Below are 27,263 nucleotides of genomic sequence, written 5' to 3' on the forward strand. Positions count from 1 at the left end.
TAATTTGTCCTTTTGTATGGTTGAATAGAATTCCATTGTGTATATGTACCACATCTTCTTAATCCATTCATCTCCCGATGGACATTTGGGTTTTTTCTGTGCCTTGGCTATTGTCAATAGCACTGCAATGAACACAGGGGTACATGCATCTTTTCGAATGAATGTTTGGTTTGCATACATGCCCAGGAGTGGGATTGCTGGGCCATATGGCCGTTCTATATTCCATTTTCTGAGGTGCCTCCATACTCTTTTCCATAGTGGCTGTACCAGTGGTGTACATTCCCACCAACAGTGTGGGAGCCTTTGTTGTTTGTTGACTTGCTAGTGATGGCCATTCTAACTGGTGTGAGATGGAGGGTAAAATATGGCACGTATGATCTTTCTACAAAACAGAAACACACCACGGACAAGGAGGTTAGGCTTGTGTTTATGTGGAGGGGAGGAGAGAAGTGGACAGATGGGGAGTGTTGGGTTCGTAGATTCAAACTATGACATTTAGAACGGATAAGTGTAGGGTCCTGCTGTACAGCATAAGGAACTGTGCCCAGTCTCTTGGGTTAGAACATGATGGAAGATAGTATGAAAAAAAACTATATAATTCTGGATACAGTATCAAAAATATATTCTCCCCAAGATAAAATCCAAACATAGTATAATTCCAATAAAAATACCAATATAAAAAATTGAGTCCTTCAATCCCTAAACATGATAGGTTTCTCTATGTAGGTGTTCTTTAAATTCTCTGAGCATTTAGTGTTGTTTCCCATGTGAAAGATTTCACGTAATTTAAATGTATTGCTTGGTATTTGGGATCTTGCATGGCGCCATGAATTGTATGTTTATGTGTGTTTCCCTGCATTTAAGTTTCACATTCATTGTTGTCTGTATCACTTTCAGGTTTTCTTAAATCATGAAAAGAAAAACCAATTTGGCCTTAACCTTTCGTCAAGCCAGTAATAAAGGAAGGGATTTTTAAACTCTTCCTTTACTATATGTTTATCAAGATACACAGGCAACATCAGCATCCTCAGTCCATCTGCCTCACACTCATTTGTTTTTCAAAGCTATTACTGTACAACTGTCTCTCAGTAAGTTGCTTCTTTGTTTTTTTGTTTTGCTTTTTCGGGCGCACCGGCAGCATATGGAAGTTCCCAGGTGACGGATCAAATTGGAACTGCAGCTGCCAGCCTACACCACAGCCACAGCCATGCCAGATCCGAGCCGTGTCTGCGATGTACACCACAGCCCATGGCCGCGCTGGATCCTTGACCCACGAGCGAGGCCAGGGATTGAACCCACATCCTCGTGGATGCTAGCTGGGTTCGTTGCCACTGAGCCGCCGTAGGAACACCCTCTCAGTAAGGTTTAGGACCTTCCCCAGGGCATCTGCTCTCTCACACCACTCCACCCGCACACCGTTTTGGATCAGTCATTATCAAGCATAGCTGTGGTCGTAGCATTTTCTTATCAAAGCTTCATAGCATCCTAATCCTAATATATTTAATGAAGTGTCAGTGTTCCCTTTTTTCCAGCTTTCTGTTTCTTCTTCTTTATGTGCTGCAGACATCAAATCAAACTGCCCACATTTATACACCTTAGATGTGTAAAGGGGTGACCTTTGCTCATGGCGCATGATGCTTATGGAATCTCTGTCCGTGTTTGTTTCTCCTGTAGCCCCTCTCTCAAGAGATGGGAGGGTCACAGTTTGGTTTAAAATAAGACATTTTATGAGCTCTCAAGCAGATACATTAAGTGTGTCTTTGAAATCATGGAACACTTTTTGAAATCGCATTTCTCGCTGTTCCCTATAGACCAGTCATTGGAGGAGATAGTTTCCCCAAAAACGTCATCTTTTTTGGGGGGGAGGGGGGTGTCTTTTGTCATCGTGGGGTTGCACATGCGGCGTATGGAGGTTCCAAGGCTAGGGGTGGAATCCAAGCTACAGCTGCCAGCCTATGCCACAGCCACAGCAAAGCAGGACCCAAGCCTCATCTGCGATCTACACCACAGCTCACAGCAGCGCCAGCTCCTTAACCCACTGAGCAAGGCCAGGGATCGAACCCATATCCTCATGGATACTAGTCGGGTTCATTAACCACTGAAGTATGACAGGAACTCCCAAAGCATCTTCTGACGCTGTCCAATCCATCCCTGTATCCATAATAATATTCATTGCAGTCTGGCTCGTGGTTGATACTTAATACATATACCTTGACTTTAATTTTAATAAATGCAGATGAAAAACCATCATGCACTATACTAGCCTTTCTTTATTTTTAATTTGTATTTTTTAAATAAATTTTATGGAAATATAGTTGATTTCCAAAGTTGTGTTGCAGATGTACAGCAAAGTAAATCAGCTGTTTATATAACCAGCAATATAGATATATATAGGTATATATTCGTTTTCAGAGTATACACACCATTCTATGTAAAACAGGTAACAAGGACCCGCAGTTTAACGCAGGGTAGTCTACTGAATCTTGAGTAATAACCTCAATGGAGAAAGACTATGCTACTACCATTTCTGGCTGAATTTTGCCAGCCATGGGTTCCTGAGCAACCTTTGAAGTGCTGAAACGAAAAATGGACAAAATTCCACTCCAGCTCGAGCTGGAGTGTCATTAAGGAATTCCGAACCTTCAGGTTTTTGTAAAGCATGTAATTTATGTGCGTGATAAAACAGCCGTTTGTTTTCACAAGTCAACATTCCCAATGCAGTCTGTCAAAGTACATGCTCTGTAAATCGCTTTGATGAACATGCCAGCCCAGTTAGTTTCTTTTAAGGAGACGAGAAGAAAGAAGAGGGGAAAAAAGAACAGAAAAAAGAAACCTTTGCGGCGGAAAATAAATAGAACAGGTCTAGACTTCGCTGCATATCTTTTTACATCCAAGGCTGCAAATAATTTGGCTTGACACTCTCATGGGCCAGGATTCTGCCTCAGATTTTGCAACTCAGAAGCTCTTCTTTCTGTGTTATAACAGATACGGGAGTTTCCATCATGGCGCAGTGGTTAACGAATCCAACTAGGAACCATGAGGTTGCGGGTTCTGTCCCCGCCCTTGCTCAGTGGGTTAACAATCTGGCGTTGCCGTGAGCTGTGGTGTAGTTTGCAGACGTGGCTCGGATCCCGCGTTGCTGTGGCTCTGGCATAGGCTGGTGGCTACAGCTCCGATTGGACCCCTAGCCTGGGAACCTCCATATGCCGCGGGAGCGGCCCAAGAAATAGCAAAAAAAAAAAAAAAAAAAAAAAAAAAGACAAATAAATAAATAAATAAGATAAAATAAATTAAAACAACAACAAAAAAAACAGATACGTAGTTCTGATTTCAGCTTCCGCCGCACACGCCCACCTCGTAACAGATGCGGGGCGTGCGCGGACCTGCTAGGATTTCAGTGCGTGCGGGGGGCAGGCGGCCCTCAGTGTGACCAGCCCGAGGTCCATGCTGGTGGGACCTTCCCCATCTCGTTCCTGCAGATGCCCAGGGCCGGATCTCACCCGTAGGCACGGGGTCTGGGTTAGGTTTGAAATCTTTTCTGTTTGCAGGACCTGGGATCACCAATAGAACCTAGTGAAACTTCGGATAAATATTCTCCCAGAATACTCAAAATTCTTCATTTCCCTCCCCCCCCCCCCCCCGGGCGGTGGTATCTTCTGGAAAAGTGTTGGAAAAGTCCCCCTGCTCTCTCTCCCGTAAATGGAGCATTCGGGTGAATTGAGACTTAGTCTAAAACATGTGAATTCAAACAAGAGAGAGACATGTCTCATTTAAATCTTTATAGGTATGTCGTTGTGTGTGCATGTGTGTGAACAAAGATTTACTCTTTTTTTTTTTTTCTTTTTAGGGCCGCACCCAAGGCATATCTAAGTTCTCAGGCTAGGGGTTGAATCCGAGCTGCAGCTGCCAGCCTACACCACAGCCACAATTATGCCGGATCCGAGCTGCATCTGCGACCTACACCACAGCTCAAGGCAACGCCGGATCCTTAACCCACTGAGTGAGGCCAGGGATCAAACCCATATCCTCATGGATACTAGTTGGGCTCATTACTGCTGAGCCACAATGGGAACCCCCAAATATTTACTCTTATATGCACATTGGGGAAACTAGTTCGCCCCTTAATTTGGCAGTAGCTGAGCACAGAAAGGTATGATTTCATTCCGTTTGCAGCAGTCTTTCCACTAGAAGAGGTCAGGATTAAAGGGAGGTCTCTCTTTTGGAATTCTCCCTAGTTTAATCACGTCTTAACTGGTGTTCTCTTGGGCAGAAAGACGAAAATAAGGTTTATTAAAGGAAGCTCTGGAGGTCCCTGGTGGCCTCATGGTTAAGGACCCAGCATTGTCACTGCTGCAGCCAGGTTTGATCCCTAGCCTGGGATCTTCCAAGTGCCTTGGGAGTAGCCAAAAACAAAACCAAAAAACTCCAAAACGTTTATATAACACATTGTCTGATACACCACGGAGAAAGCGCCTCCGTGAGTGTTGTGTTGTGTGTACACAGTGTGTCACTGTGTTTATTTTCTGTGTGTGGCTAGATGTCCATGTCACCCTGACATTCTTTTCCTCTCCAGATTTTTTTTTTTAATTACACAAAAAAAGAATTTATTTAGCATCTGAATGAATGTTTTCAGTGTTCCATTAGTTGAGCTTTTCTGTAACAGTTTCATTGAGATATAATTCACACGCCATACACTTCACCCATTTAAGGTTTGATTTAAAGGTGTTCAGTCGAATCATCCAGATGTGCAGCTATAACCATAATCAGTTGTGAAACATTGTCATCGTCTCACAAAGAAATCCTGTTTTTAGCTATCAGCTCCCCGTCTTCCCATCCACACCTGCCTAAGCCCTAAACAACCACTGATCTACTGTCTTTATGTATTTGCCTATTCTGGACATGACATGTAACATGGAGGTTCCCAGGCTAGGAGTCCAATTGGAGCTGGAGCTGCAAGCCTACACCACAGCCACAGCAACTCAGGATCTGAGCAACATCTGTGACCCACATCACAGCTCATGGTAACGCAGGATCCTTAACACACTGAAGGAGACCAGGGATCGAACCCACATCCTCTTGGATCCTAGTTGGGATCGTTAACTGCTGAGCCATGAAGGGCACTCCTCCTCTCCAGGCTTCACCAGGTGAAAAATGCCCTTTCAGTAAGGCTGCTCTCAGAATGTCCTGCCTCTGGGTCTGAAAGACATTGTTCAGGATTTCTTACCAAAGTTCAGAAAGTGGAAGCTGGTTGATATCCCTATTTGGTACCAGTAACAGGAGACAGACATAGCAGGGAAAGAGCAGCAGCCTGGGGCATGCAGGCTGGTGGAAGGAACGAGCTGGGGGAGGGGTGTGTGGTCTGCACAGGCTGGTGGAAGGAAGCGGGGCTGTGGTCTCCACAGATTGGTGGAAGGGTGGGGCGTGGTCTGCACAGACTGGTGGAAGGAAGGGGAGGGTGTGGTCTCTACAGACTGGTGGAAGGGAGGAGGCGTGGTCTGCACAGATTGGTGGAAGGGTGGGGCGTGGCCTGCACAGACTGGTGGAAGGGCGTGGTTTTCACGGATTGGTGGAAGGGAGGGGGCGTGGTCGGCACAGACTGGTGGAAGGGAGGGGGCGTGGTCGGCACAGACTGGTGGAAGGAAGGGGGCGTGGTCTGCAGGGGAATTCTGGAACCCCATGGGGGTGCTCGTTTTTAATGCCTGCCCAGTGTCTCCGCAAGAAATGCACACACCTCCATTTGTGATCCGAGGCTTTGAGGATGCTGGGAGAAAAGGGAATTAGATAAAGAGAGTCTGACTTCCAGGGCTCACACAGGTTGGTCCAGTCTGATACCCCCTTCTCCCCTCCTACTCCTCTTCCTGTGAATGACATCCCCAGCAGTCTGGTCAGTTCTCTGAAGCAGCCTGTCTGGTCTCCAGGGCCATGAACCTCCTTCCACGTGCTCACACCCAAGCTCACGGATTCCTTACCACACAGGAGGAGAGCATCATTTTGAACCCCACATACCCCATCCCTCTCACCGGAGGCCATACAAGCACTTCTCAACTGTGTTTCGTTTGACAACCCCAGCTTTTCTGCAAAGCTGTTCTGTGGATATTTGCAGGCTGACCCTCGGTCCTGGAAGCAGAGAGGCCTGGGAGATAGGATTCAGTGTGGGGTAGGAAATGGCTGTAATTGGTTGAGTCTCAGCTGTGTGTCTCAGGAAGCTATATATATATTTTTTTAATTTATTTTTTTTTTGCAGGAGGATGTTGCTTTTCTTAATGTTGATATAAAATATGCGGTGACTGATGATATTTGGTCATCAAAGCTCTGATGGTCTCTGTTCCTCTTTGTAGGTCCCAGTGTGAACAGTTATTTACAAAACTGAAAACCTGAGAAGGCTGCCCCGGGCCTTAAGGGTCTGGCCCAGACCATATGCAGTTATTTAAGACAGGATGACCCATCCCTCCCCACCTAGGAAATCCTGCCTATGTCACAACAAGATCCCCAAAGGCAGGGGCCCTGTGCATGTTGTTCTGCATTGTTCTCACAGGACCCAGTGTTGGAAATGAGCTTCTCACTCAGATCTCTGGCAGATTTGCCCTGAAGGAATGGGTGGATATGGATGAATAGAGGAGCAAACTGCAGTGTTGTGATGGAGTTATCCAGTGGGAGCGGAAACAAGGGCAACCCATTGGGTGGAGGGAGGCATTGCTGAGGAGAGCGGGGTTCCTGGCCCCACCTGACACCAAGAGCTGCGTATCCAAGGACTGAAATTAGCAGCAAGAGGAGAAACGCTGGGCTGCCTTGAGCAGAGTTTTGCTTCCCTGTTTTGGCTTCACGAGATTCAGTTCTGGGGCTGGAGTCATGTGACAGGGGTTAACATTAGCCTGTGGTGGACAGTGCACTGCCTTCCTGTGGCTGCTTTGATAAGGCCAGTCCCTTCCACGTACCCAGCTCATTTCCTCTTCAGAAAGCAAGGGTTAGGCATTATATAGCCCTGGCTCCGAGCTCCCCTGGAGCCCTGGACAGATGGACTGACATCTGTCAGTACTTTGAGTCACTTCCACCGCATTACCTAGAGCCTCTGGTCACACGAGTACCATCCTTCCAACTTAGATGTAAGCCTTGATGGCTAAGAGTCCTGGTTTATACTTCATGGCCCAGGATGCCCGCTGCAGATGGATCCTGCTCCAGGGCACAGCCATATATACTCATTTCCTTTGCTTCACAGAGGTTTAGTAGTTTGCTTGCATCGGGCCCCTTTGTCAAGGAACTTAAGAAAACTTGAGACCCTCTGCATCTGTATTCATTTCACAACCCACATGTGGACATGTGGATGGACAGGCCACGGTCCCTCATTTCTGAGGGATTGGGTGTGTGTTATAGGTGCTCAAGTTGACCTAGACCTGACCTACAATCTAAGTGGCTCTTTGACATGTCACTTCTAACTTGTGACGGTCATGCTGACTTGGGACACGGCGCTCCATAGAGCTTCGTCCTCGTAATTCCTCCAGCAGCGTCAGGAGGGACCCACGAAGGCTGAGCTTCAGGCTGTGAAGGAATCTGTGGACCAGCTTCTCGTTGCACAGACCTGGCCTGAGTTTGGGCAGCTGCCATACCTTATTTGACACCGCAGTCAAGTGGGGCTAATATTTATCTACTTTGAGTTATGCTCTCCTACATACCTTACCTACTCTCCTGTCGTTAGTATTTGCAACATGACTCAAGTTCCTAAGATGCCTGCGTGAGCCCTAAGTGTGGTAAAGGCAGTGATCTCGGAGAGCTTTGCAGATTTGCAGCTTGAGAACACTTCACGGCTCGGGGAGAAAAGGACACACCCGTCTACGGTGATTCGAAAGCTTCTGTGTTTCCTTTTACGTTCGTTGGCTGGGGAATTGGTGTACCCGTTGTGACTCAGATTAATGCCAGGGGTCTCAGATCCTTCCACTGAGAAGGATTGAATGAGATTATTTTTTGAGTGTGGCTCCCATTTATGGATGCATGGTTTATTTGTGAACAGAGAAACAAAGTCCCAAATCTTATCTGCATCGGAATATAAAGCATTCATTCTTATCAGATATCATGCACCTCTCCTCCTAAACCCCACAGTTTCACCCAATAAGCTGAATTTTTCTCCTTACACAGACTATTTGATCTATAGCAAATAGGACCATAGTAACCCAATATGGCCAGTAGTTGCCTCTGCAGTAGTGCTGAGATCCGCAGATACATTATTTTAATTGTTCCATTTAAAAATATTTAAATGTATCGCTTCTCGGCCTTTTGGCTAAGATCAAGTGTAAAAATATTTAAATGTAGGCGCTATTGTGTAAGCAAACTCAGGTTTACAGACATTATCTTATCTTGAATAGTTTACCACCTTGCAACTTGATTCATGTCAGGTTAGCTATGGGCTTCAGTAAATATTTATAATAAACAACATATTATTTTGTAGATCTGTATCAAACATCCTAAGTAGTTTTAGTTACTAATAAACACTAAACACATATTTATCCCATGGAAAATTTTTTCTGCTAGCATCTGGCAAGGGAATGCCTGGGAAGTTTCCGGGCATTCCAGGGCCTGTGTACACCATGGTTTCATTTCAGTGTGGTTTTGTTTCATGCTCCAAAATATTACCATCCAGAACCAAGAATTACAAGATATAAGATTTAGATACTGTTTGTACTCTTGCATGAATATTAGACACCAAAATATGCCAGTTAAAGTGGATTGCAGACAATCCTGTATATAGTTTATACATAACATTTATGTAATTTTATTTACATTATGATTTTATTTATATGTAACATAGATATAATCACATACATATTATATATATGATATATGATCTTATCTATATGTGTAATATTACAGTAAATTAGACAATAGATGATGCATCATTATTTTATAATGATTTCTATTTTTTCTTTTATTTATTTTCTAAATGATCTTTCTATTTTCCAGTATAGCTGGTTTCCAGTGTTCTTCCACTTTCTGCTACACAGCAGTGTGACCCAGTTGCACATACATATATACATTCTTTTTCTCACGTTATCCTCCATCGTGCTCCATCACAAGCGACTAGATATAGTCCCCTGTGCTACACAGGGGATCTTATTGCTCATCCAGTCCAAAGGTAGTAGTTTGCATCTGTTAACCCCAGACTCCCAGTCCATCCCGCCCTTTTCTATCTCCAACATTTTACTCAAAGATCAGTAAGCCCGATGTCTATAGCATCCATGTATTAACCAACATCCAGTCTTCTGTCATCCTGGATTCCTTGCCACAGGCTCTGTTCTCAGATTCTAGACCACATTGCTTGCACTGAACCCAAATGATGAAATGTTTTATCAAGTGTGGGTTAACCCATCCTATCCCCTCACTTCCAATATGAGTTCATGTGGACGAAGGAGAAGAGAGATTAATGGGAGGCAGCTTCTCAGGATTCCAAACTACCATCAGGATGTTGTATAAAGCTAGAGAAAGAAGCTTTCTGACAGTGATGGTTAGAATGCCAACCTCCCAATACAAATATCCAAGAACAGCAAATGAGAGCCTCAGAGGCTTGAACCAGTTCATTCACCAGAAAGGGTGAAATGGCCACTGAGAGCTGACTCTCCCAGGTCTTTTAAAGACTGAAGCTAAGTTACCATTTTGATATTTGAAATTATTCTTCCAGAAGCTAGCTGTAAATAATTGCCCAGCAATTTTTAAAAATATAATCGTCACGTCCTCTTGAAAGGACAGTGCTGTCCGTGAGAAAACCTGTTTTAGATAGAAGACAGTTGAATGACCAAGCTAGGAATAAATCATGTGTATCACTGTTTTCATTTTGTGCCGAAGCCCTTAATGTTCTACCTTTCAGGAGGTTATTCATTGTATTTTGCATCAGTCTGAAGAACATATGCAGGGGCTACTCTGAGTGATAATCACTGTGTTATCACCGTAGCCTGTTCAGGCTGTTATAACCGGACACCATAGTCTGGGAGGCTTATCAACAGCAGGTGTTTCTTCCTCACGGTCCTGGGAGCTGGAAGTCCAGGGAGGCAGCCTCAGATTTGGTGTCTGGTGAAGGCCTGCATCCTGGTTCATAGATGGCTGTCTTCCTGCTGTGTCCTACAGGGTGGAAGGTATGAGCAGACTCTCTGGGGTCCCTCTTATGAGGGCACTAATCCCATTCATGAGGGCACCCCCTTCGTGACCTCATCACCTCCCGAAGGACCCCACCTCCTAATACCATCACATGGGGGTGAGGATTTCAATATATGAGGAGAGGGGCAGGTGGAGACACCTTGAGTCAATGACCCTATATGGTGCCTTGAAAACATGTTCCTATCCCTGGCGCATCATCGTTCTGACAAGCATTGACAGCCAGTGAGGTCAACAGCACCGGCAGTTCCTACAACACAAATATTAGGAAAGTGAGAGCTCGTGTGAATATGTTCATTACCAGGTTCGGTCCAGGCGCATTTCAAAGGTGGGAGGAAAATCAACTCAGTCACAATAGCCTTGCTCCTTTGGTATTTCAAATTAGAAGATGTGCATTATAAAAAAGGATGTGAATGCCCAGACTTAGGAAGCTAAACATGGAGGGTTACTGGTGTCTCAGAATAACAGATACATAGTATCTATTCAAAAAGGGATTAAAAAAAAGATGTGGCTGGGAGTTTCCATCATGGCTCAGCAGAAATGAATCTGACTAGCACCCACAAGGATGCAGGTGCGACCCCTGGTCTTGCTCAGTAGGTTAAGGATCCAGCGTTGCCGTGAGCTGTGGTGTAGATTTCCGGCGTGGCTCAGATCCTGCATTGCTGTGGCTGTGGTGTAGGCTGGCAGCACAGCTCCGATTAGACCCCTAGCCTGGAAACCTCCAAATGCTTCGGGTGTGGCCCTAAAAAGACAGGGGAAAAAAACAAACAAACAAAAAAAAACATGTGGCTGGTTGTCTGCAAAACATGGCTTCAATTATTTCCTCTACGTGGGAAAGACACGGCACGGCTGGTTTAGACAGTGTTCGTTAATTCACTTATCCGCTTTACAGCGAGGACTCGTTAAGTGTCTGTCATGTGCCAAGGCTTGGTTAAACACTGGGGAAAAAATAATGAAGAAAACGAAGTTCCAAACAGACTTGGTATTTCCTCCCTCCTGGGATGGAGATTGCCTGGGTAAACACAAATGCTAACACAGATGATTTTTTAAAGCCTGAGCTTTGTATCTGCGGACTGCCATGAAGGGGTCCCCCATGTGACATAGACTTGGGGGTTTGTGAGCTGTTTTCTATGCGATACTTGAATCGAAGTCAGAGGAGTTAAATGAAGATGGCTAAGTCAAGACAGAGTCGTCTAAGCCCATTCCTACTCACAGCGATGTGGACAGTGCAGCTCTGAGGTGGCGGAACCTGACATTAACCTTGAGACCAAGATCTCCAGCTCCATTTCCGTCTCTGTTTCTTCCCATCACATCATGTTTTCTCTTCCAGGCTACTGAATTTGGGGGAAGACGTTTAACATGGTTCATGAGATTTCTATGTCTGTGACTTCAGCTTTGGAATTTCCATGTGCTTTTCTTCTGTGTAGATTTAATCTAGGTAAATATGTTGTTTATCCCTGGATGAAGCTGATTTTTTTTCATCAAAGTCAATTTTCCAAATCCTTTAAAAAAAAAAAAAAACTCTACCATTTTATAGTACTTAACACTGTCCTGTTAAAATAGCAAAGGAAAATTTGTGTCACTGAAGGAAAGAAATCACAGCTCAGAATGAATTTGACCTTTTGAAATACATTTTAGAACACTTAAGTATATGGGATAGCTTTTTTTCCCCTTCCTGACAAGGAAAAAGATTCATCTAGGGATTTATTAGCACAACATACTATTTTGGCAAAATTAGCAGTGGTCCAACCTTTGAGATTTATGGAATACAAAACAAAACAAGAAATTTAAAAAGTTGCAGTTACTCTATTATTTACAAGATAGAGCATTTAAACAAGTGCTATTCAAAGCTAGCAGTTGAGGCATCTCTTTAAATGTTGGGTGATTTAGGGTTCTTCAATGAAAGGATTCTTAGGTCTAGTGTAGAAATAAAAAGCAGGAGTTCTCATCATGGCTCAGCTATAACAAACCTGACTAATACGTGTGTGTGATCCCTGGTCTCACTCATTGGGTTAAGGATCCAGCGTTGCCATGAGCTCTGGTGTAGGTCGCAGAGGCAGCTCGGATCTGGCATTGCTGTGGCTCATCTAATCCCCCATCCCCTTGCATGGTCTTCCCTCATTCGGAACACCCTCCTTGGGGGTATAGTACGAGCACCCCCTGATTCCTAGAACTTTCAAGCCAGGAAACTCCAGATGCTTCTTCATGTGGGCTTCAAGGAGACAGGAGGAGGAAAGGGTTCAGGGCCATTCCTCCTGATGTCCCGTCGTTTATGTCGGCATACCTTCCAGAACGTTGGGCTCGTGAAGGGGGCCCCGTGTCCACAGGAGCCCTCGGATCAGTGGGAACACTTTCTAACACAGCCCTCATCGGCAAGGGGAAGCAGAGCTGGCAGACAAGTGTAAACGCTCGGCCGTCTCACCGGATCCTCTGCCAGAACTAGGGATAGAATCTGCTGAAGACTTCATTGAGTTGGTGTTGACACAGATTAAGCTCTAAGCTTGCTTCATTTTACATGACCAAACCTCAAGTGTTTACACACAGTCCTCCTAAAACTTCACACAGGGGTGACTTACAAGACAAAAATGTGTTGAAAGTGCTCCAAGAGACCTCCTACATAGATGGTTGTGTCCGTGGCAGATTTTTGAGCCGTTCCCTTTAAATGATGTGTCTTAACTGATTTGTTGGGGTTCATATCTCCCTAATAGAACTCCACGGAGAGCAGAGATTAATTACTTCCAGCAGGCTGTTTTCCCAAATAATTCCTGGTGGGAAAAGGGGCATTTGAAATACAGACCAGACAACTTCACAGTTGGGTACCAGCTGTTGCATATTAGACTTTTTCACACAGCAGACAGCTCAGGAGTGACAGAGAGCTAGGAATCGAATTTGGTGTTTGATCTCTCATTTTTTCCGGGAGAGGAAATATCATCATCTTTTGCTGGCAGAGCACCTGAGGGGCGAGTCAGCTTTGGGTGAGAAGAAACACACTGAGCTAAGATCCTAGAGTCTGGAAAGAATGATTTCTGGAGCCTCCTTGTGACACCATCTTGTACGATTCATCTTACCCTCCGAAAAGGGCAAAGAGAAGGACAAAAGTCAAACAGAGAAAACTCAGTCTTACCAAGTTTTTCTGTTTGACTGGGCTTTCAGGTTGGAAAAAAAAAAAAAAAGCTATCATTCTTTTGGGTTTTTTTAGGGCTGCACCGGGGGCATATGGAGGTTCCCAGGCTAGGGGTCAAATTGGAGCTACAGTCGCCGGCGTACACCACGGCCACAGCAATGCCAGATCCAAGCTGCATCTGTGACCTACACCACAGCTCATGACAATGCCGGACCCTTTACCCACTGAGGGAGGCCAGGGATTGAACCTGCATCCTCATGGATGCTAATCAGATTCCTTTCTGCTGAGCCACAATGGGAACTCTGCAGCTATCATTTTTTAAAGTTGAAAATAGTAGTCTGTGGATTAGCCAGGGTTGGATATGATGCTGTTTTCCCTGGAACAAGGATAAGTCATGTCTGTGTCATGCTCTTACAAAGCTCACAGTGTACCGCAGAAATGATACATGGTCCATCCTCATTCTCTGCAGATTGGCTCATTTGGTTGTACGTATTTGAAGCCCTCCACCCAGTATGTGCAGTGTGTCTACACCGTGCGTGTTTGCAGGCATCCGTGGTCATGCACTGTGGTGGAAACTTTCAGTCCAGTGGCACCGTGTTCCTCGGTGCAGTCAGTGTTCTGCCTTCCTTCTCTGTGCTCCTACTCTAAGCAGGTGTCCTTACGTGGTCTAAAAAGTTGTTCACATATTTGTGCTTTGGGGTCAGGATTTCACTGCTTGAAATGGCCTTGGGTGTGGTGCTGAAGTGCTGAGGTCCTTTCCTGGGTGTAAGACGAGTGGTGCGTGTCTTAGGAAGAACTCAAGTGTTGGAGGAGCTTCAATCGGGGATGGCTTCATGCTGATGGGTTAGTGGATCAGCAGCATTTTTTCAGTGGTGTTTTTAAACAGAAACACACAGAAACTAGGCTGTGTGTCTACCCATGAATGAAAGTATGGTGACCGGAGGCGTGCAGGCACCTAACCCTGCAGGTCCTCTAGGAACCATAGTTCTGATTCTACTAATTCAGTGTTTGTGGTGAGTTATAGAACACAGGTGCCATGGTAACAGGGGTTGGCTCCGTGTGTGTCATCACGTTGCAGTCCTGCAGGAAGCTTACGTAGATGTCACGGGAACACACGGAATGGCCACACTGAGAAAAGGAAGGGCACTGTGAGTCCCTAAAATAACTACCTCGTGGCCGTCAAAAACCCAGCCTGATGTCTTCTGTCTTTGGTGACCACGGCCTGCCTGCGATTTGATTCTTCTGCCTCCCAAGAGGTTCCTTGAGCCGTAACTGTTGTCTAGGTCCTTTTGGTCTACTGACAGCTCCACAAGAGAAAGAAGATTGAAGATAGCCTCTTGGATGCTGTAATGCCCAAGATTTTATGCAGATGTAGACTTAGTGTTGAGGAAAAGGTCTTTTGAAAGATATTCTAAGTGCCAAATCTGACCAAGTGAGATAAGCCTCATTTTGACCATGTTAATGCAACGGAGCCAAACAAAATCTTGGCTCATAGAAACTTGTTTGCTTTTTTCCAGTGTTCGCTTTGTATGCTAAATTGCCTGACCAAGAGCCAGCATGCCGTTTTGAAAATATAAATTGGGGAGTGGGGAGGCATGAATAGATGGAGCCCTGAGGCATCCTAGGGCCATGAAATGACTCTGGATGATGCTCTAGTGTTGGAGAAGGTCATTATACCTTTGTGCAGATACACAGAGTGTACAGTGCTAAAGGTGACCCCTACTGTAAACTGTGGACTTGGGGTGATGGTGAAGTGTCAGTGCAGGTGTGTCTGTTGTAACAAGTGTGGATCGGCTGGTGGGGGTGTCGATAGCTTTGGTGGGGAAGATGTGTATGAGGGGGGCAGGAGGTACACGGGAACTCTCTCCACCTTACTCTCAGTTTTGCCGTGAGTCTCAAATTACTCTCAAAACATAAAGTTTAATATATATACATAGAAAATATATTTTACGTATAGTATATGTATTAGGTCAAGCTACTCTCTTGTTTATGAATCTTCCTTTATCTCCAGACTCCTTCCCATAACCTGGCCAAAAGCCGATCAGACTTTTATCTTTTGTTCCTCTCTCTCTATCATGAGCAGATGCAGGTCCAGGTGTTGTGAGATGGGAAGCCTAAATGCTTTTTTTTCTTTTATAATGATTTTTATTTTTGCCGTTACAGCTGGCTTACAGTGTTCTGTCAGTTTTCTACTGCACAGGAAGGTGACCCAATCTCACATACATGTATACATTCTTTTTTCTCCCGTTATCATGCTCCATCACAAGTGACCAGACATGGTTCCCAGTGCTGTACAGCAGGATCCCTTTGCTTATCCCCTCCAAAGGCAATAGTTTGCATCTCTTAACCCCAAATTCCCAGTCCATCTACTCCTTCCCCCTCCCCCTTGGTAAATACTTATTTTTTAAAAAAGGATATAAAACAGTGTGATCTGAATTGAGGTGCTGGTCTTAGAATAGAAGGAGGCTTCCAAAGAGTCATGCATTTTATGATAAATTCAGTATGGTCCTTAAGCCACCCTCAGGCTGGCATTGGTTTTGTTCATTGACGAGGCCAAACCCTTCCCAACTCAAAGTGCTCCTATTAGCTGAACATTGGGTCCCCGTCATCATTCATCCACTGAGATGGTGAGTTTTTCAGAGAGCTAGGGCTCTGAGTTCTCTCCTAAAGCAGCCACACACGAGCCTAATGGGATTGCTTTCTTTAATCCTTGCCTTCTCTAGAACTGCGCTATATCACGTTATGTTTGTTATGGTACATGTGTTGGTTTGGAACAATCAAATAACAGATTGAATGGATGAATGAGTACATGAACAAATCTGTCTGTACTTAAAATAAGGAGTATATCATGACAGTGTTCCATTCTGGAAATCAAAGGATCAGCCCACGGTAACATTCGTAAACATGCCGATGAAAACAGTCGTGACAACAAAGTTAAAGTAATGAGATTCTCTTCCTACTGCACAGACATCTGAAAAGGACATTCCTTTGAATAAAATTCCTTCGTTCCATCAGAAATGCTGACTGTTCTCTTCATCTGAGAGGCTGGACAGCAAAACAATAGTAGCCTTTCCAAGGACCGGCAGAATAAAGAGAAGGATTTGTTGTCACCAAAATGGTTCAACAATCTCAGGAAAGTGCTAGTCACTAAACCTTACAGAGAAGTTGAGAAAGGGTTAGAAAGAAAAAGAATTCACTTATGAAAGGTACTTATATAAAGACATCTATACTCAAAGAACGCTCAGGAAACGTGCTAAGACAGACTGCCTTCAGCATAGCAAACAAAATCATTACATTCCCAGGAGTAATCTTAGCAAGTACTGTGAACGAAAAATATGAAGAAAGCCATAAAGCTACAAAAAATTAAAGTGGTTCAGGAACTGCAGCCATACATGGTCACTGAGATGGCACCGTATTGTAGAAATATTGGTATTCCCTAAATGAATCTCTAAAAAAATTCAAAATAATCCCAACCTCATTCCCTTTGGTGATTTTAAAAAGTTATCCAGAATGAAAGAACAGCCAGAAAAAATACTGATGCAATGGACAAGGACTTCATCTCTAGAATATATAAGCAACTTGTACAACTCAACAGCAAATAAGCCAACAACCCAATGGAAAAATGGGCAAAAGACCTGAATGGACATTTTTTCGTGGAAGGTGGACAGATGGCCAACAAGCACATGGAACAATGCTCCACATCCCTGATGATTAGAGAAAGGCAAATCAAAACTACCACGAGATACTACCTCACACCAGCCCAAACGGCCATCATTCATAAGTCCACAAATAACAAATGCTAGAGGGGGTGTGGAGAAAAGGGAACCCTCCTGCACTGCTGGTGGGAATGTAAGCTGGTACAATCACTATGGAGAACAGTATGGAGGTACCTTAGAAATCTATACATAGAACTACCCTATGACCCAGCCACCCCATTCTTGGGCATATATCCAGACAAAACTTTCCTTAAAAAAGACACATGCATCCACATGTTCATTGCGGCTCTATTCACAATAGCCAAGACATGGAATCGACACAAATGTCCATCGACAGATGATTGGATTAGGAAGATGTGGTATATATACACAATGGAATACTACTCTGCCATAAAGACTAACAAAACAATGTCATTTGCAGCAACATGGATGGAATTAGAGACTCTCATACTGAGTGAAGTAAGTTGGAAAGAGAAAGAAAAATACCATATGATATCACTTATATCTGCTGTCTAATATACAGCACAAAGGAACCTTTCCACAGAAAAGAAACTCATGGACTTGGAGAATAGACTCGTGGTTGCCAAGGGGGAAGGGGAGTGAGTGGGGTGAATTGGGAGCTTGGGGTTAATGGATGCAAAATGTTGCCTTTGAAATAGATTATCAGTGAGATCCCTTCTATGTAGCACTGAGAACTATATCTAGTCACTTATGATGGATCATGATAATGTGTGAAAATAGAATGTATACATGTATGTGTAACTGGGTCACCATGCTGTACAGTAGGGAAAAAAATTTTATTGGGGACATTTAGAATGGATAAGCAATGAGACCCTACTGTAAAGCACAGGGAACTATATCAAGTTGCTTGGGATAGAACATGATGGAGGATAATATGAGAAAAAGAATATGTATATGTATGCCTGAGTCACTTTTCTGTACAGCAGAAATTGGCACAACATTGTAAATCAACTATACGTCAATACAAAATAAATAAATAAATAAAAGTCATCTGGAGTGAAAGAACAGCCAGAAAAATACTGAAGAGAGAAATGATGCAGCATTGGAAGAGATAGAACTATAAAATTAAAACGACAGTAATAACCACATACTAGAATAGACAAATAGGAAAAAAACAAGGGTATGGTGACCGGTAAGATAGTTAGAAGTAGCAGCTCATAAAGCTTTTGTTCCCAATCTCTCATGAAAAGATGGATTATTCTAATGAAAACCGGATGCCTGGAGTTTCCGTCCTGGCGCAGTAGAAACGAATCTGACTAGTACCCATGAGGATGCGGGTTTGATCCCTGGCCTCGCCCAGTGGGTTAAGGATCCGGCCTTGCCATGAGCTGTGGTGTAGGTTGCAGACACATCTCAGATCCCGCTCTGCTGTGGCTGTGGTGCAGGCTGGCAGCTGTAGCTTCGATTTGACCACTAGCCTGGGGACTTCCATAGTGGGTGCAGCCCCCCCCCAAAAAAAAGCAAAAAGGCAAAAAGAAAGAAAGAAAAAGCAAGAAAGAGAAAAAAACGGATGCCTACCCCACTCTACACAATAAAATGCATTCTCGATAGATGTTTTATAATTACATGTGGTAAACCAACCTATAACAGTCCCCCCAAAAAAGCCCACACAAAAGCCAATAAGCACACCCACGGGTGAATTCTGTAATGTTGTAGTGAGGAAGGTATTCTCAGGTATGGCAATTATAAATGAACATGTGAAGGAAAGCTCTGGTACATTATTTATACTCTGTGCAAAATGCACTATGTAAAAATTCAAATGACACAATTTCCTGGAAACAAATGGCCATACATCAATCAGCAAAAAAATTGATATCTGTTAGGCACCCTTTAACATAGCCTTCATAATCAATAAAACAAAAATGAATAAAGACATGAACAGGCAATTTCCAGGATAAGAGAAAAAAAGCAAATATACATATAAAAAAAAATCAAACCTCACTCCTGTCCCTCCTGCCAAAATATATAATTTTGGAAGATTTTACTTCTTTTTCCTATTTTTTTGGCAAAGGTTTAACAACATAGGGATACAACGTTTTTTAAAAAATAGCTGAAAAATGGAAACCTTTATACAATTTGGCAGTATATAAATGTATGAATATACTCAAATTTATATCGTATATATTCAACGTATGTTCATTTTTAAAGTGTATGTAATTCTTGATTGTGTGATTTACTTCAGACACGCTAATATATGCACCTATTTGAAAGTATGCACAAAGATCTAGAAAACATGAATAGATTTAATTATACAGAGACACAAATCCAAGTTTTTACTTTTGTATACCAAAAAGTGCCAACCTAATGGCTCACCATGGGAAATTTTTCCATAATGTATGTTACATCCATCCAGTGGAATCACATCCAGCACTTAAAGGGAATGTGTGGGACGTGAAAGCTTCTGTAAAAAGATGTGAACATATATTGTTAGGTGAATGTGTAATAAGGAACAGTGTTTGCAAACAGACACCTCCAGTGTGTTCTGTGGCTCTCTCTGGGAGGTGAATGAGGACGCACTCTTGAGAGTGTGTTTAAAGTTTTAAAAACTTGGCATTCCTGTTGTGGCTTAGCAGGTTGAGAATCCCACTCGTATCCACGAGGATGTGGGTTAGATCCCTGGCCTTGCTTAGGTCAGGGATCCGGCGTCATTGTGAGATGCAGTGTGGGTCGCAGACGCAGCTTGGATCCTACATGGCTGTGGCTGTGGCTGTGGTGTAGGCCTGCAGCTACAGCTCTGATTCGACCCCTAGCCTGGGAGCTTCCATATGCTGCAGGTGTGGCCCTAAAAAGGCAAAAACTAATGATGATAAAAACTTCCTTTATCTACAAATCTGTTACTTGGAGAACAAGGCATAGACACAGTTCAAGCCGCAGTAGCTAAATCATCAGAAAATAATCTATTCTAGAAGATTATTCTAGAAGTGTCATTGGGGAGGCAAAATTGGTGTAAGCGAAATAGGTGACTAATACTTTGAATAAGTGTCTTCCCTTGAGTCCAGAAAGGGAACAGACACGCTCTCTAGGTGAAATAAAGGCAAGGCCTCCTCTGTGGACAGTCACTCTCCACTGGGGTGTCTTGCGGTGATATTTCTCCCCATGTGTGAATATACAAGGTACCAGGAGAGTAAAATGTCATGCCCCCTCCTCCCTCAAACAAGTCCTTCTTCCCTGTGCAAAGCAAGAAGATGAATGATTTCTACCCATGAAGTCTCAAATAAGTGCCTTATAGGATAAAGAAATTGGGTCTTTTGCCCCCAAAAATAAATGCTATCTATATTCGTCTTCTTGCTATGAAAACAGAATGGCATGGTCTAGGGTACATCTTTGAGACTTGTCATCATTTTTCTGTCCTGTTGAAAAACAGATCTCTGAGACTTGGTCTCTGGCTTGAAGGTTGGACCACGGTGAGACTGAGAAGGCGCTTCCTGGAGGCCCCCGTTGACTCTGAAAGTTTCCAGTCTGGAAGAAAGAGAGCAGGTCGCTGCAAGCACTGAGGTGAGAGTGATGGAGACAGATGGTGTGTATTTGATCAGGGGCCGCTGGTTCCTATGTGCTGAGGTTTCAGGGTGTCTGGGACGCCCATGAAATTTTTTACTGCATTTAAATACCTCTGTGTGAGTGTGCGTGTTTGTGAGCTAGACTGATGGACTTTCCATTCCTCGCTACCGAAAGAATTCACATGTTTGCAGCAAGGCGGAGAGCGCTCCTCTCTGGGACAGCTGGAAAGAGACCTCAGTAAGTGACCTGAGCAAAGGTCAGCCTGCCCACTTGGCTCTGGTCCATTCTAGCCCATTTCTCTGGCTCCAAGGTGTTGCATGCAGGTTGCCATGCTATGTTGAGAAATGGTTGGCACACAGTAGGTAGCGTGCGGATGTAGGTTTTTGTGGTTTGTAACTGAATAGCATGTTTAATCTGGTTTGTGGTCGGTAGTGGAGGAGAATATATATATGTGTGTGTATTTTTAAATTTATTTTTATTCTATTTTATTTTTTGGCTTTTTTTTTTTAAGGTGGAATCAGTCCCTCCTTCAAAAATATTCTCCTCTTGGGAGTTTGCGATGTGGCACAGTGGTAATGAGCCTGGCTAGTATCTATGAAGATGTGGGTTCAATTCCTGGCCTCACTCACTGTGTTAAGGATCCAGCATCACCATGAGCTGTGGTTAGGCACAGATGCGGCTCAGATCCTGAGTTTCTATGGCTCTGGTATAGGCATGCAGCTGTAGCTCCGATTCAGCCCCTAGCCTAGGAACTTCCATATGCTGCACATGAAGCCATATAATGTAATATGTAATTTGAGAATACAGAGGGAACTAGTATTTTAAGAAATGTTTTATACAATTTTCAAAGGTTACTTTCCACTTTATTATTACAAAATACTGTGTATAGTCCCGTGTTGTACAAAGCATCCTTGATCTTGTCTTATACGCAATCGTTTGTACCTCCCATCCCAACCCCTCCCTTGCCCCTCCCCAACACTTAACCACTAGTTCTCTCTGTGAGTCTGCTGCTTTTTAAAAAAAATTAATTGGGAGTTCTTGTCGTGGCTCAGTGGTTAACAAATCTGACTAGGAACCATGAGGTTGCGGGTTCGATCCCTGCCCTTGCTCAGTGGGTTAAGGATCCGGCGTTGCCCTGAGCTGTGGTGTAGATTGCAGAAGTGGCTTGGATCTGGCCTGGCTGTGGCTGTGGTGTAGGCTGAGGGCTACAGCTCCGATTAGACCCCTAGCCTGGGAACCTCCATATGCCATGGGTGTGGCCCTAGAACAGACAAAATAATAATAATAATAATAATTTTAAAAATAAAAATAAAAAATATATTGGAGTATGGTTGACTTACAAAGTTTTCTTGGTTTCAAGTATACAGCAAATTAAATCAATTATACTGTGAGTGTGCCTCTTTTGTGTTACCTCATTTGTTGTACCTTTTAGACTCCACATATAAGTGATTTCATGCCGTATTTATCTTTGTCTTATTTCACTTAGCATAATGCCTTCCAAGTCTATCTTGCTGCAGTGGTAAATTTTCTTTCTTTCTTTCCTTTCTTTCTCTCTTTCTCTCTTTCTTTCTCTCTCTCTCTCTCTTTCTTCCTTCCTTCCTTCCCTCCTTCTGTCCTTTCTTCCTTCCTTCCTTCTTTCCTTCTTTCCTTTCTTTCTTCCTTCCTTTCTTCTTTCTTTCTTCCTTCCTTCTTTTCTTTTCTTTCTTATTTTTGGTTTTTCAGGCCATACCTGCAGAATATGGAAGCTCCCAAGCTAGGAGTTAAAGTGCAGCTACAGCCATTGGCCCATGCCACAGCAACACTGGATCTGAACCACATCTGTGACCTACACCACAGCTCACAGCAACACCAGATCCTTAACCCACTGAGCGATGCCAGGGATCGAACCCACATCCTCATGGATACTAGACAGGTTCTCTAACCGCTGAGCCATGAAGGGAACCCCCTACTTTTTTTTTTTTTGCTAAAATTTCATTCTTTTTTATTCCTGAGTAGTATTCCATTGTGTATATGTACCACATCTTCCTTATCCATTCATCCGTTTAGCTTGATTGCATGTCTTGGCTATTGTAAATAATGTTGCAAAGAACATTGGGGTGCATGTGTCTTTTTGAATTAATGTTGTTTTTTTTTTGTTGGGTACCCAAGAGTGGGATTACTAGGTCATATGATAGTTCTATGTATAATTTGCTAAGGTATCTCCATAGTGGTTGTACCAATTTACATTCCCACCAACCTTGTAGGAGGGTTCCCTTTTCTCCATACCCTCTGCAGCATTCGTCATTTGCGTTTCTTTCATAGGAGCCATTCTTTTTTTTTTTTTGTCTTTTTTGCCTTTTCTGGGGCTGCTCCCGTGGCATAAGAAGGTTCCCAGGCTAGGGGTCCAATCGGAGCTGTAGGCACAAGCCTATAGCATACGCCAGAGCCATAGCTACTCGGGATCCAAGCCACGTCTGTGACCTACGCCGCAGCTCACGGCGACCCCAGATCCTTAACCCACTGAGCAAGGCCAGGGATTGAACCCACAACCTCATGGTTCCTAGTCGGATTTGTTAACCACTGTGCCATGACAGGAACTCCGTAAGAGTCATTCTGACATTTATGAGGTAGTATCTCATTGAGGTTTTGATTTGCATTTCCCTGATGCTTAATGATGTTGAGCATCTTTATATGTGCCTGTTGGTGATCTGCATTTCCTTTTGGAAAAATGTCTGTTCAGTTATTTCGCCCATTTTTTAACTAGGTCGTTTTGTTATTGAATTGTATGAGCTGTTTATATAGGTTGGATATTAATCCCTTATTGGTCATATCATTTGCAAATATTTTCTCTCATTCACTAGGTTGTCTTTTCATTTTATCAGTGGTATCTTTTGCTATGCAAAACCTTTTAAGTTTAATTGGGTCCTATTTGTTTATTTTTGCTTTTATTTCCTACCTTAGGAGATCAATCTAAAAAATTCTGCCTCAGTTCATGTCAGAGAAGCTTCTATCTTATGTTTTCCTCCGGGATATTTCTAGTATCTAGTTTACACTTAGTTCTTTAACCAATTAGGGTTTATTTTCATATATGATGTTATACTGGTATTTTTGTGCACCGTTAGTGGGAGTGCACAGTGATGAGGCATTAGTGGAAGGGGTGTTTCAGTACCACTTTGGAATTTGCATTCTTGGGATAAACAGTTCCATTATAATTTTTCAGAAATTTTACCACAGTCATACGAGATAAATGTATAAGAAATTCTTTTCAGTGTTGTTTTGTAGAAATGCGATAGTAAACTTCCTAAAGCGACTATCAATAGTCCTGGTTAAAGAAATCATACATTAGCATGAAAGGTTGCTGAGAACTGTTAAGAAAATGATGTATTTCCTTTGCTTGGAAAAAGTTCTGCATGATATGTTTAAAAATGTTTACTATGTTGTATAGAAAATTAATCATAGTACCATGAATTTAAAAACTAGAAAAAATGGGAGTTCCCGTCGTGGTGCAGTGGTTAACGAATCCGATTAGGAACCATGAGGTTGCGAGTTCGGTCCCTGCCCTTGCTCAGTGGGTTAAGGATCCGGCGTTGCCGTGAGCTGTGGTGTAGGTTGCAGACGCAGCTCGGATCCCGCATGGCTGTGGCTGTGGTGTAGGCCAGTGCCTGCAGCTCTGATTCGACCCCTAGCCTGGGAACCTCCACATGCCGCGGGAGTGGCCCAAGAAATGGCAAAAAGACAAACAAAAAAACAAAAAAACAAAAACAAAAAACTAGAAAAAATGTGTGGGCAATTAAATCATACATGCAACTTGTGTAGAACCGTAATTTGTGTGAGGCTGGGCATGTTGTGGATTTTTGGGGAGACAGAGGAATTAGGGGTGAGAGGGATAAAGGTAGCAAAGCCAACTTTTTCTTTATTCTCCCTAATTCTTGTTTTATTTTTAAAATTCTTTTTGAATTTGTGTTTATTATTTTATTGCAGTATCATTGATTTGCAATATTGTGTTAGCTTCAGGTCTATGTGAAAGTGATTCAGTTACTTATGGATACGTGTTTTTTAGATTATTTCCCATCACGGGTTATCATAAGATACTGAATATCGTTCCCTGTGCTCTTCAGTACTTCCTTCTTGCTTATCTATTTTGTGTATAGTTGTGTGTATCTGTTGATCTCATACTGCTAATTTATGTATCTTCCCTCACTTTCCCCTTTGATAACCAAGGGTTTGTTTTCTGTGTCTGTGAATCTACTTCTAACTTGTTTTTTTTTTTTAATTACTCAATGAATTTTATTATGTTTATAGGTATACAACATCCATCACAACCAAATTTTACAGCATTTCCATCCCAAACCCTCTCTGCATCCTCCCACCCCCCCCAACCTGTTTCATTTGGAAGCCATAAGTTTTTTAATGTCTGTGAGTCAGCATCTGTTCTGCAAAGAAGTTCCTTGTGTCATTTTTTTCAGATTCCACATGTAAGTGATAGCATTTGGTTGTTGGTGTCTCCTTGTCTGGTGGACTTCACTTAGCATGGTAATTTCTAGGTCCATACATGTTGCTAAAAACACCATTATTTCTTTCCTTTTAATGGCTGAGTAATATTCCATTGTGTATATGTAGCATATCTTCTTGATCCACTCCTCTTGTCAATGGACATTTAGGTTGTTTCCATGTCTTGGCTATTGGACATAGTGCTGCAGTGAACATCGGCGTACATGTGTCCTTTCGAGTCATGGTTTTCTCTGGCTAGATGCCCAGGAGTGGGTTGCTGGATCCAATGGGAGTTCTATTTTTAGTTTTCTGAGGCATCTCCATACTGTTTTCCACAGTGGTTGCACCAATTTACAATCTCACTAACAGTGTAATGAGGTTCCTTTTTCTCCACACCCTCTCCAGCACTTATTGTTTGTAGACTTTTTGATGATGGCCATTCTGGCCATGTAAGGGGGTACCTCAGAGTGGTTTTAATTTGCATTTCACTTACAGCTAGTGAGGTCGAACATCTTTTCATGTGCTTTTTGGCCATCTGTATGTCTTCTTTGGAGAGCTGTCTGTTTAGATCTTCTGCCCGTTTTTGGATGGGGTTGAAACCCTTAGCCAGACTCTATTTCTAATTTGTATTTATATTTCATTTATATTATTTCTTGGATTCCTTGTATACATGGTATGTAATTTTTGTCTTTCTCTGTCTGACTTACTTAACTAAATATAATTTTCTCTACATCCATCCACATTTCTGCAAATGGCAATATTTCATTCTTCTTATGGCTGAGTAATGTTGCATGGCAAATATATACCACATCTTCTTAAACCAATCATTTGTTGATGGGCATCTGGGATCTCTCTATGTCTGGGCTGTTTGTACATAGTGCTGCTATGGACCTAGAGTTTGTGTATCTTTTTGAATTAGGGTTTTTGTCTTTCCTGGATATATGCCCAGGAGTGGGATTGCTGGATCCTATGGTAGTTCTATTTTTAGTTTTTTGAGGTACCTCTGTATTGTTTTCCATAATGGCTGCACCAATTTACATTCCCACCACACCCTCTTCAGCATTTATTATTGTAGACATTTTGATAACAATCCTTCTAGCCAGTGTGAGGTGGTACCTCACTGTAGTTTTGATTTGCATTTCTGTAATGATTAGCAGTATCAAGCATCTTTTCAGGTACCTGTTGGCCACTTGTTTGCCTTCTTTGGTAAAATGTCTCTTTAGGTCTTCTGCCCATGGAATTAATTCTTGTTAAGTGAACCTGTTGTGCATTAATAGAAACACAGGACAGAGGTTTTAGTGTTTTTATGAAAAACACAAAATTGTAGAAACCTCTTATGTAACACTCCAGCTCAACTTCTTTTGTCTGCAAAAATATCATAAAGATAGGCCATTATCACTGCATCACTGGGAAAACAACACAGCATGATCTGGCAATGATTTTTTGATTTATAAATGTTACCCACATGTCACTCTATATGATTTTAAGTTACTATTCTTTTTTAATTGTTATTTCCTCAACAATTTTTTTCTACTGTACCACATGGTGACCCAATTATACATAAATGTATACATTCTTTTTTCTCCCATTATCATGCTCCATCATAAGTGACTAGACATAGTTCTCAGTGCTATACAGCAGGATCTCATTGCTAATCCATTCCAAAAGCAATAGTTTGCATGTATTAACCCCAAGCTCCCAATCCACCCCACTCACTCCCCTTCCCCCTCGGCAACCACAAGTCTATTCTCCAAGTCCATGGGTTTCTTTTCTGTGGAAAGGTTCCTTTGTGCTGTATATTAGACAGCAGATATAAGTGATATCATATGATAGTTGTCTTTCTCTTTCCAACTTACTTCACTCAGTATGAGAGTCTCTAATTCCATCCATGTTGCTGCAAATGGCATTGTTTTGTTAGTCTTTATGGCAGAGTAGTATTCCATTGTGTATATATACCACATCTTCCTAATCCAATCATCTGTCGATGGACATTTGTGTCGATTCCATGTCTTGGCTATTGTGAATAGAGCCGCAATGAACATGTGGATGCATGTGTCTTTTTTAAGGAAAGTTTTGTCTGGATATATGCCCAAGAATGGGGTGGCTGGGTCATAGGGTAGTTCTATGTATAGATTTCTAAGGTACCTCCATACTGTATTTCATAGTGATTGTACCAGCTTACATTCCCACCAGCAGTGCAGGAGGGTTCCCTTTTCTCCACACCCCCTCTAGCATTTGTTATTTGTGGACTTATGAATGATGGCCATTCGGACTGGTGTGAGGTAGTATCTCATGGT

At 42.8% G+C, this 27,263-nt stretch overlaps 1 long non-coding RNA gene across 5 annotated transcripts in view; it reads left to right on the plus strand.

The window, feature by feature from the left end:
• LOC125117916 (uncharacterized) overlaps positions 1–27,263 on the plus strand; it is a 564,201-nt gene that overhangs the window by 419,885 nt on the left and 117,053 nt on the right. For all 5 annotated transcript variants that reach the window (XR_007132775.1, XR_007132779.1, XR_007132778.1 and 2 more), the window contains exon 4: positions 20,363–20,493. This is a non-coding gene — a long non-coding RNA (uncharacterized LOC125117916). The remainder of the gene's footprint in view (positions 1–20,362; positions 20,494–27,263) is intronic.

This window comes from Phacochoerus africanus, chromosome X (genome assembly GCF_016906955.1).
Source record: "Phacochoerus africanus isolate WHEZ1 chromosome X, ROS_Pafr_v1, whole genome shotgun sequence".
NCBI classification, from domain to species: domain Eukaryota; kingdom Metazoa; phylum Chordata; class Mammalia; order Artiodactyla; family Suidae; genus Phacochoerus; species Phacochoerus africanus.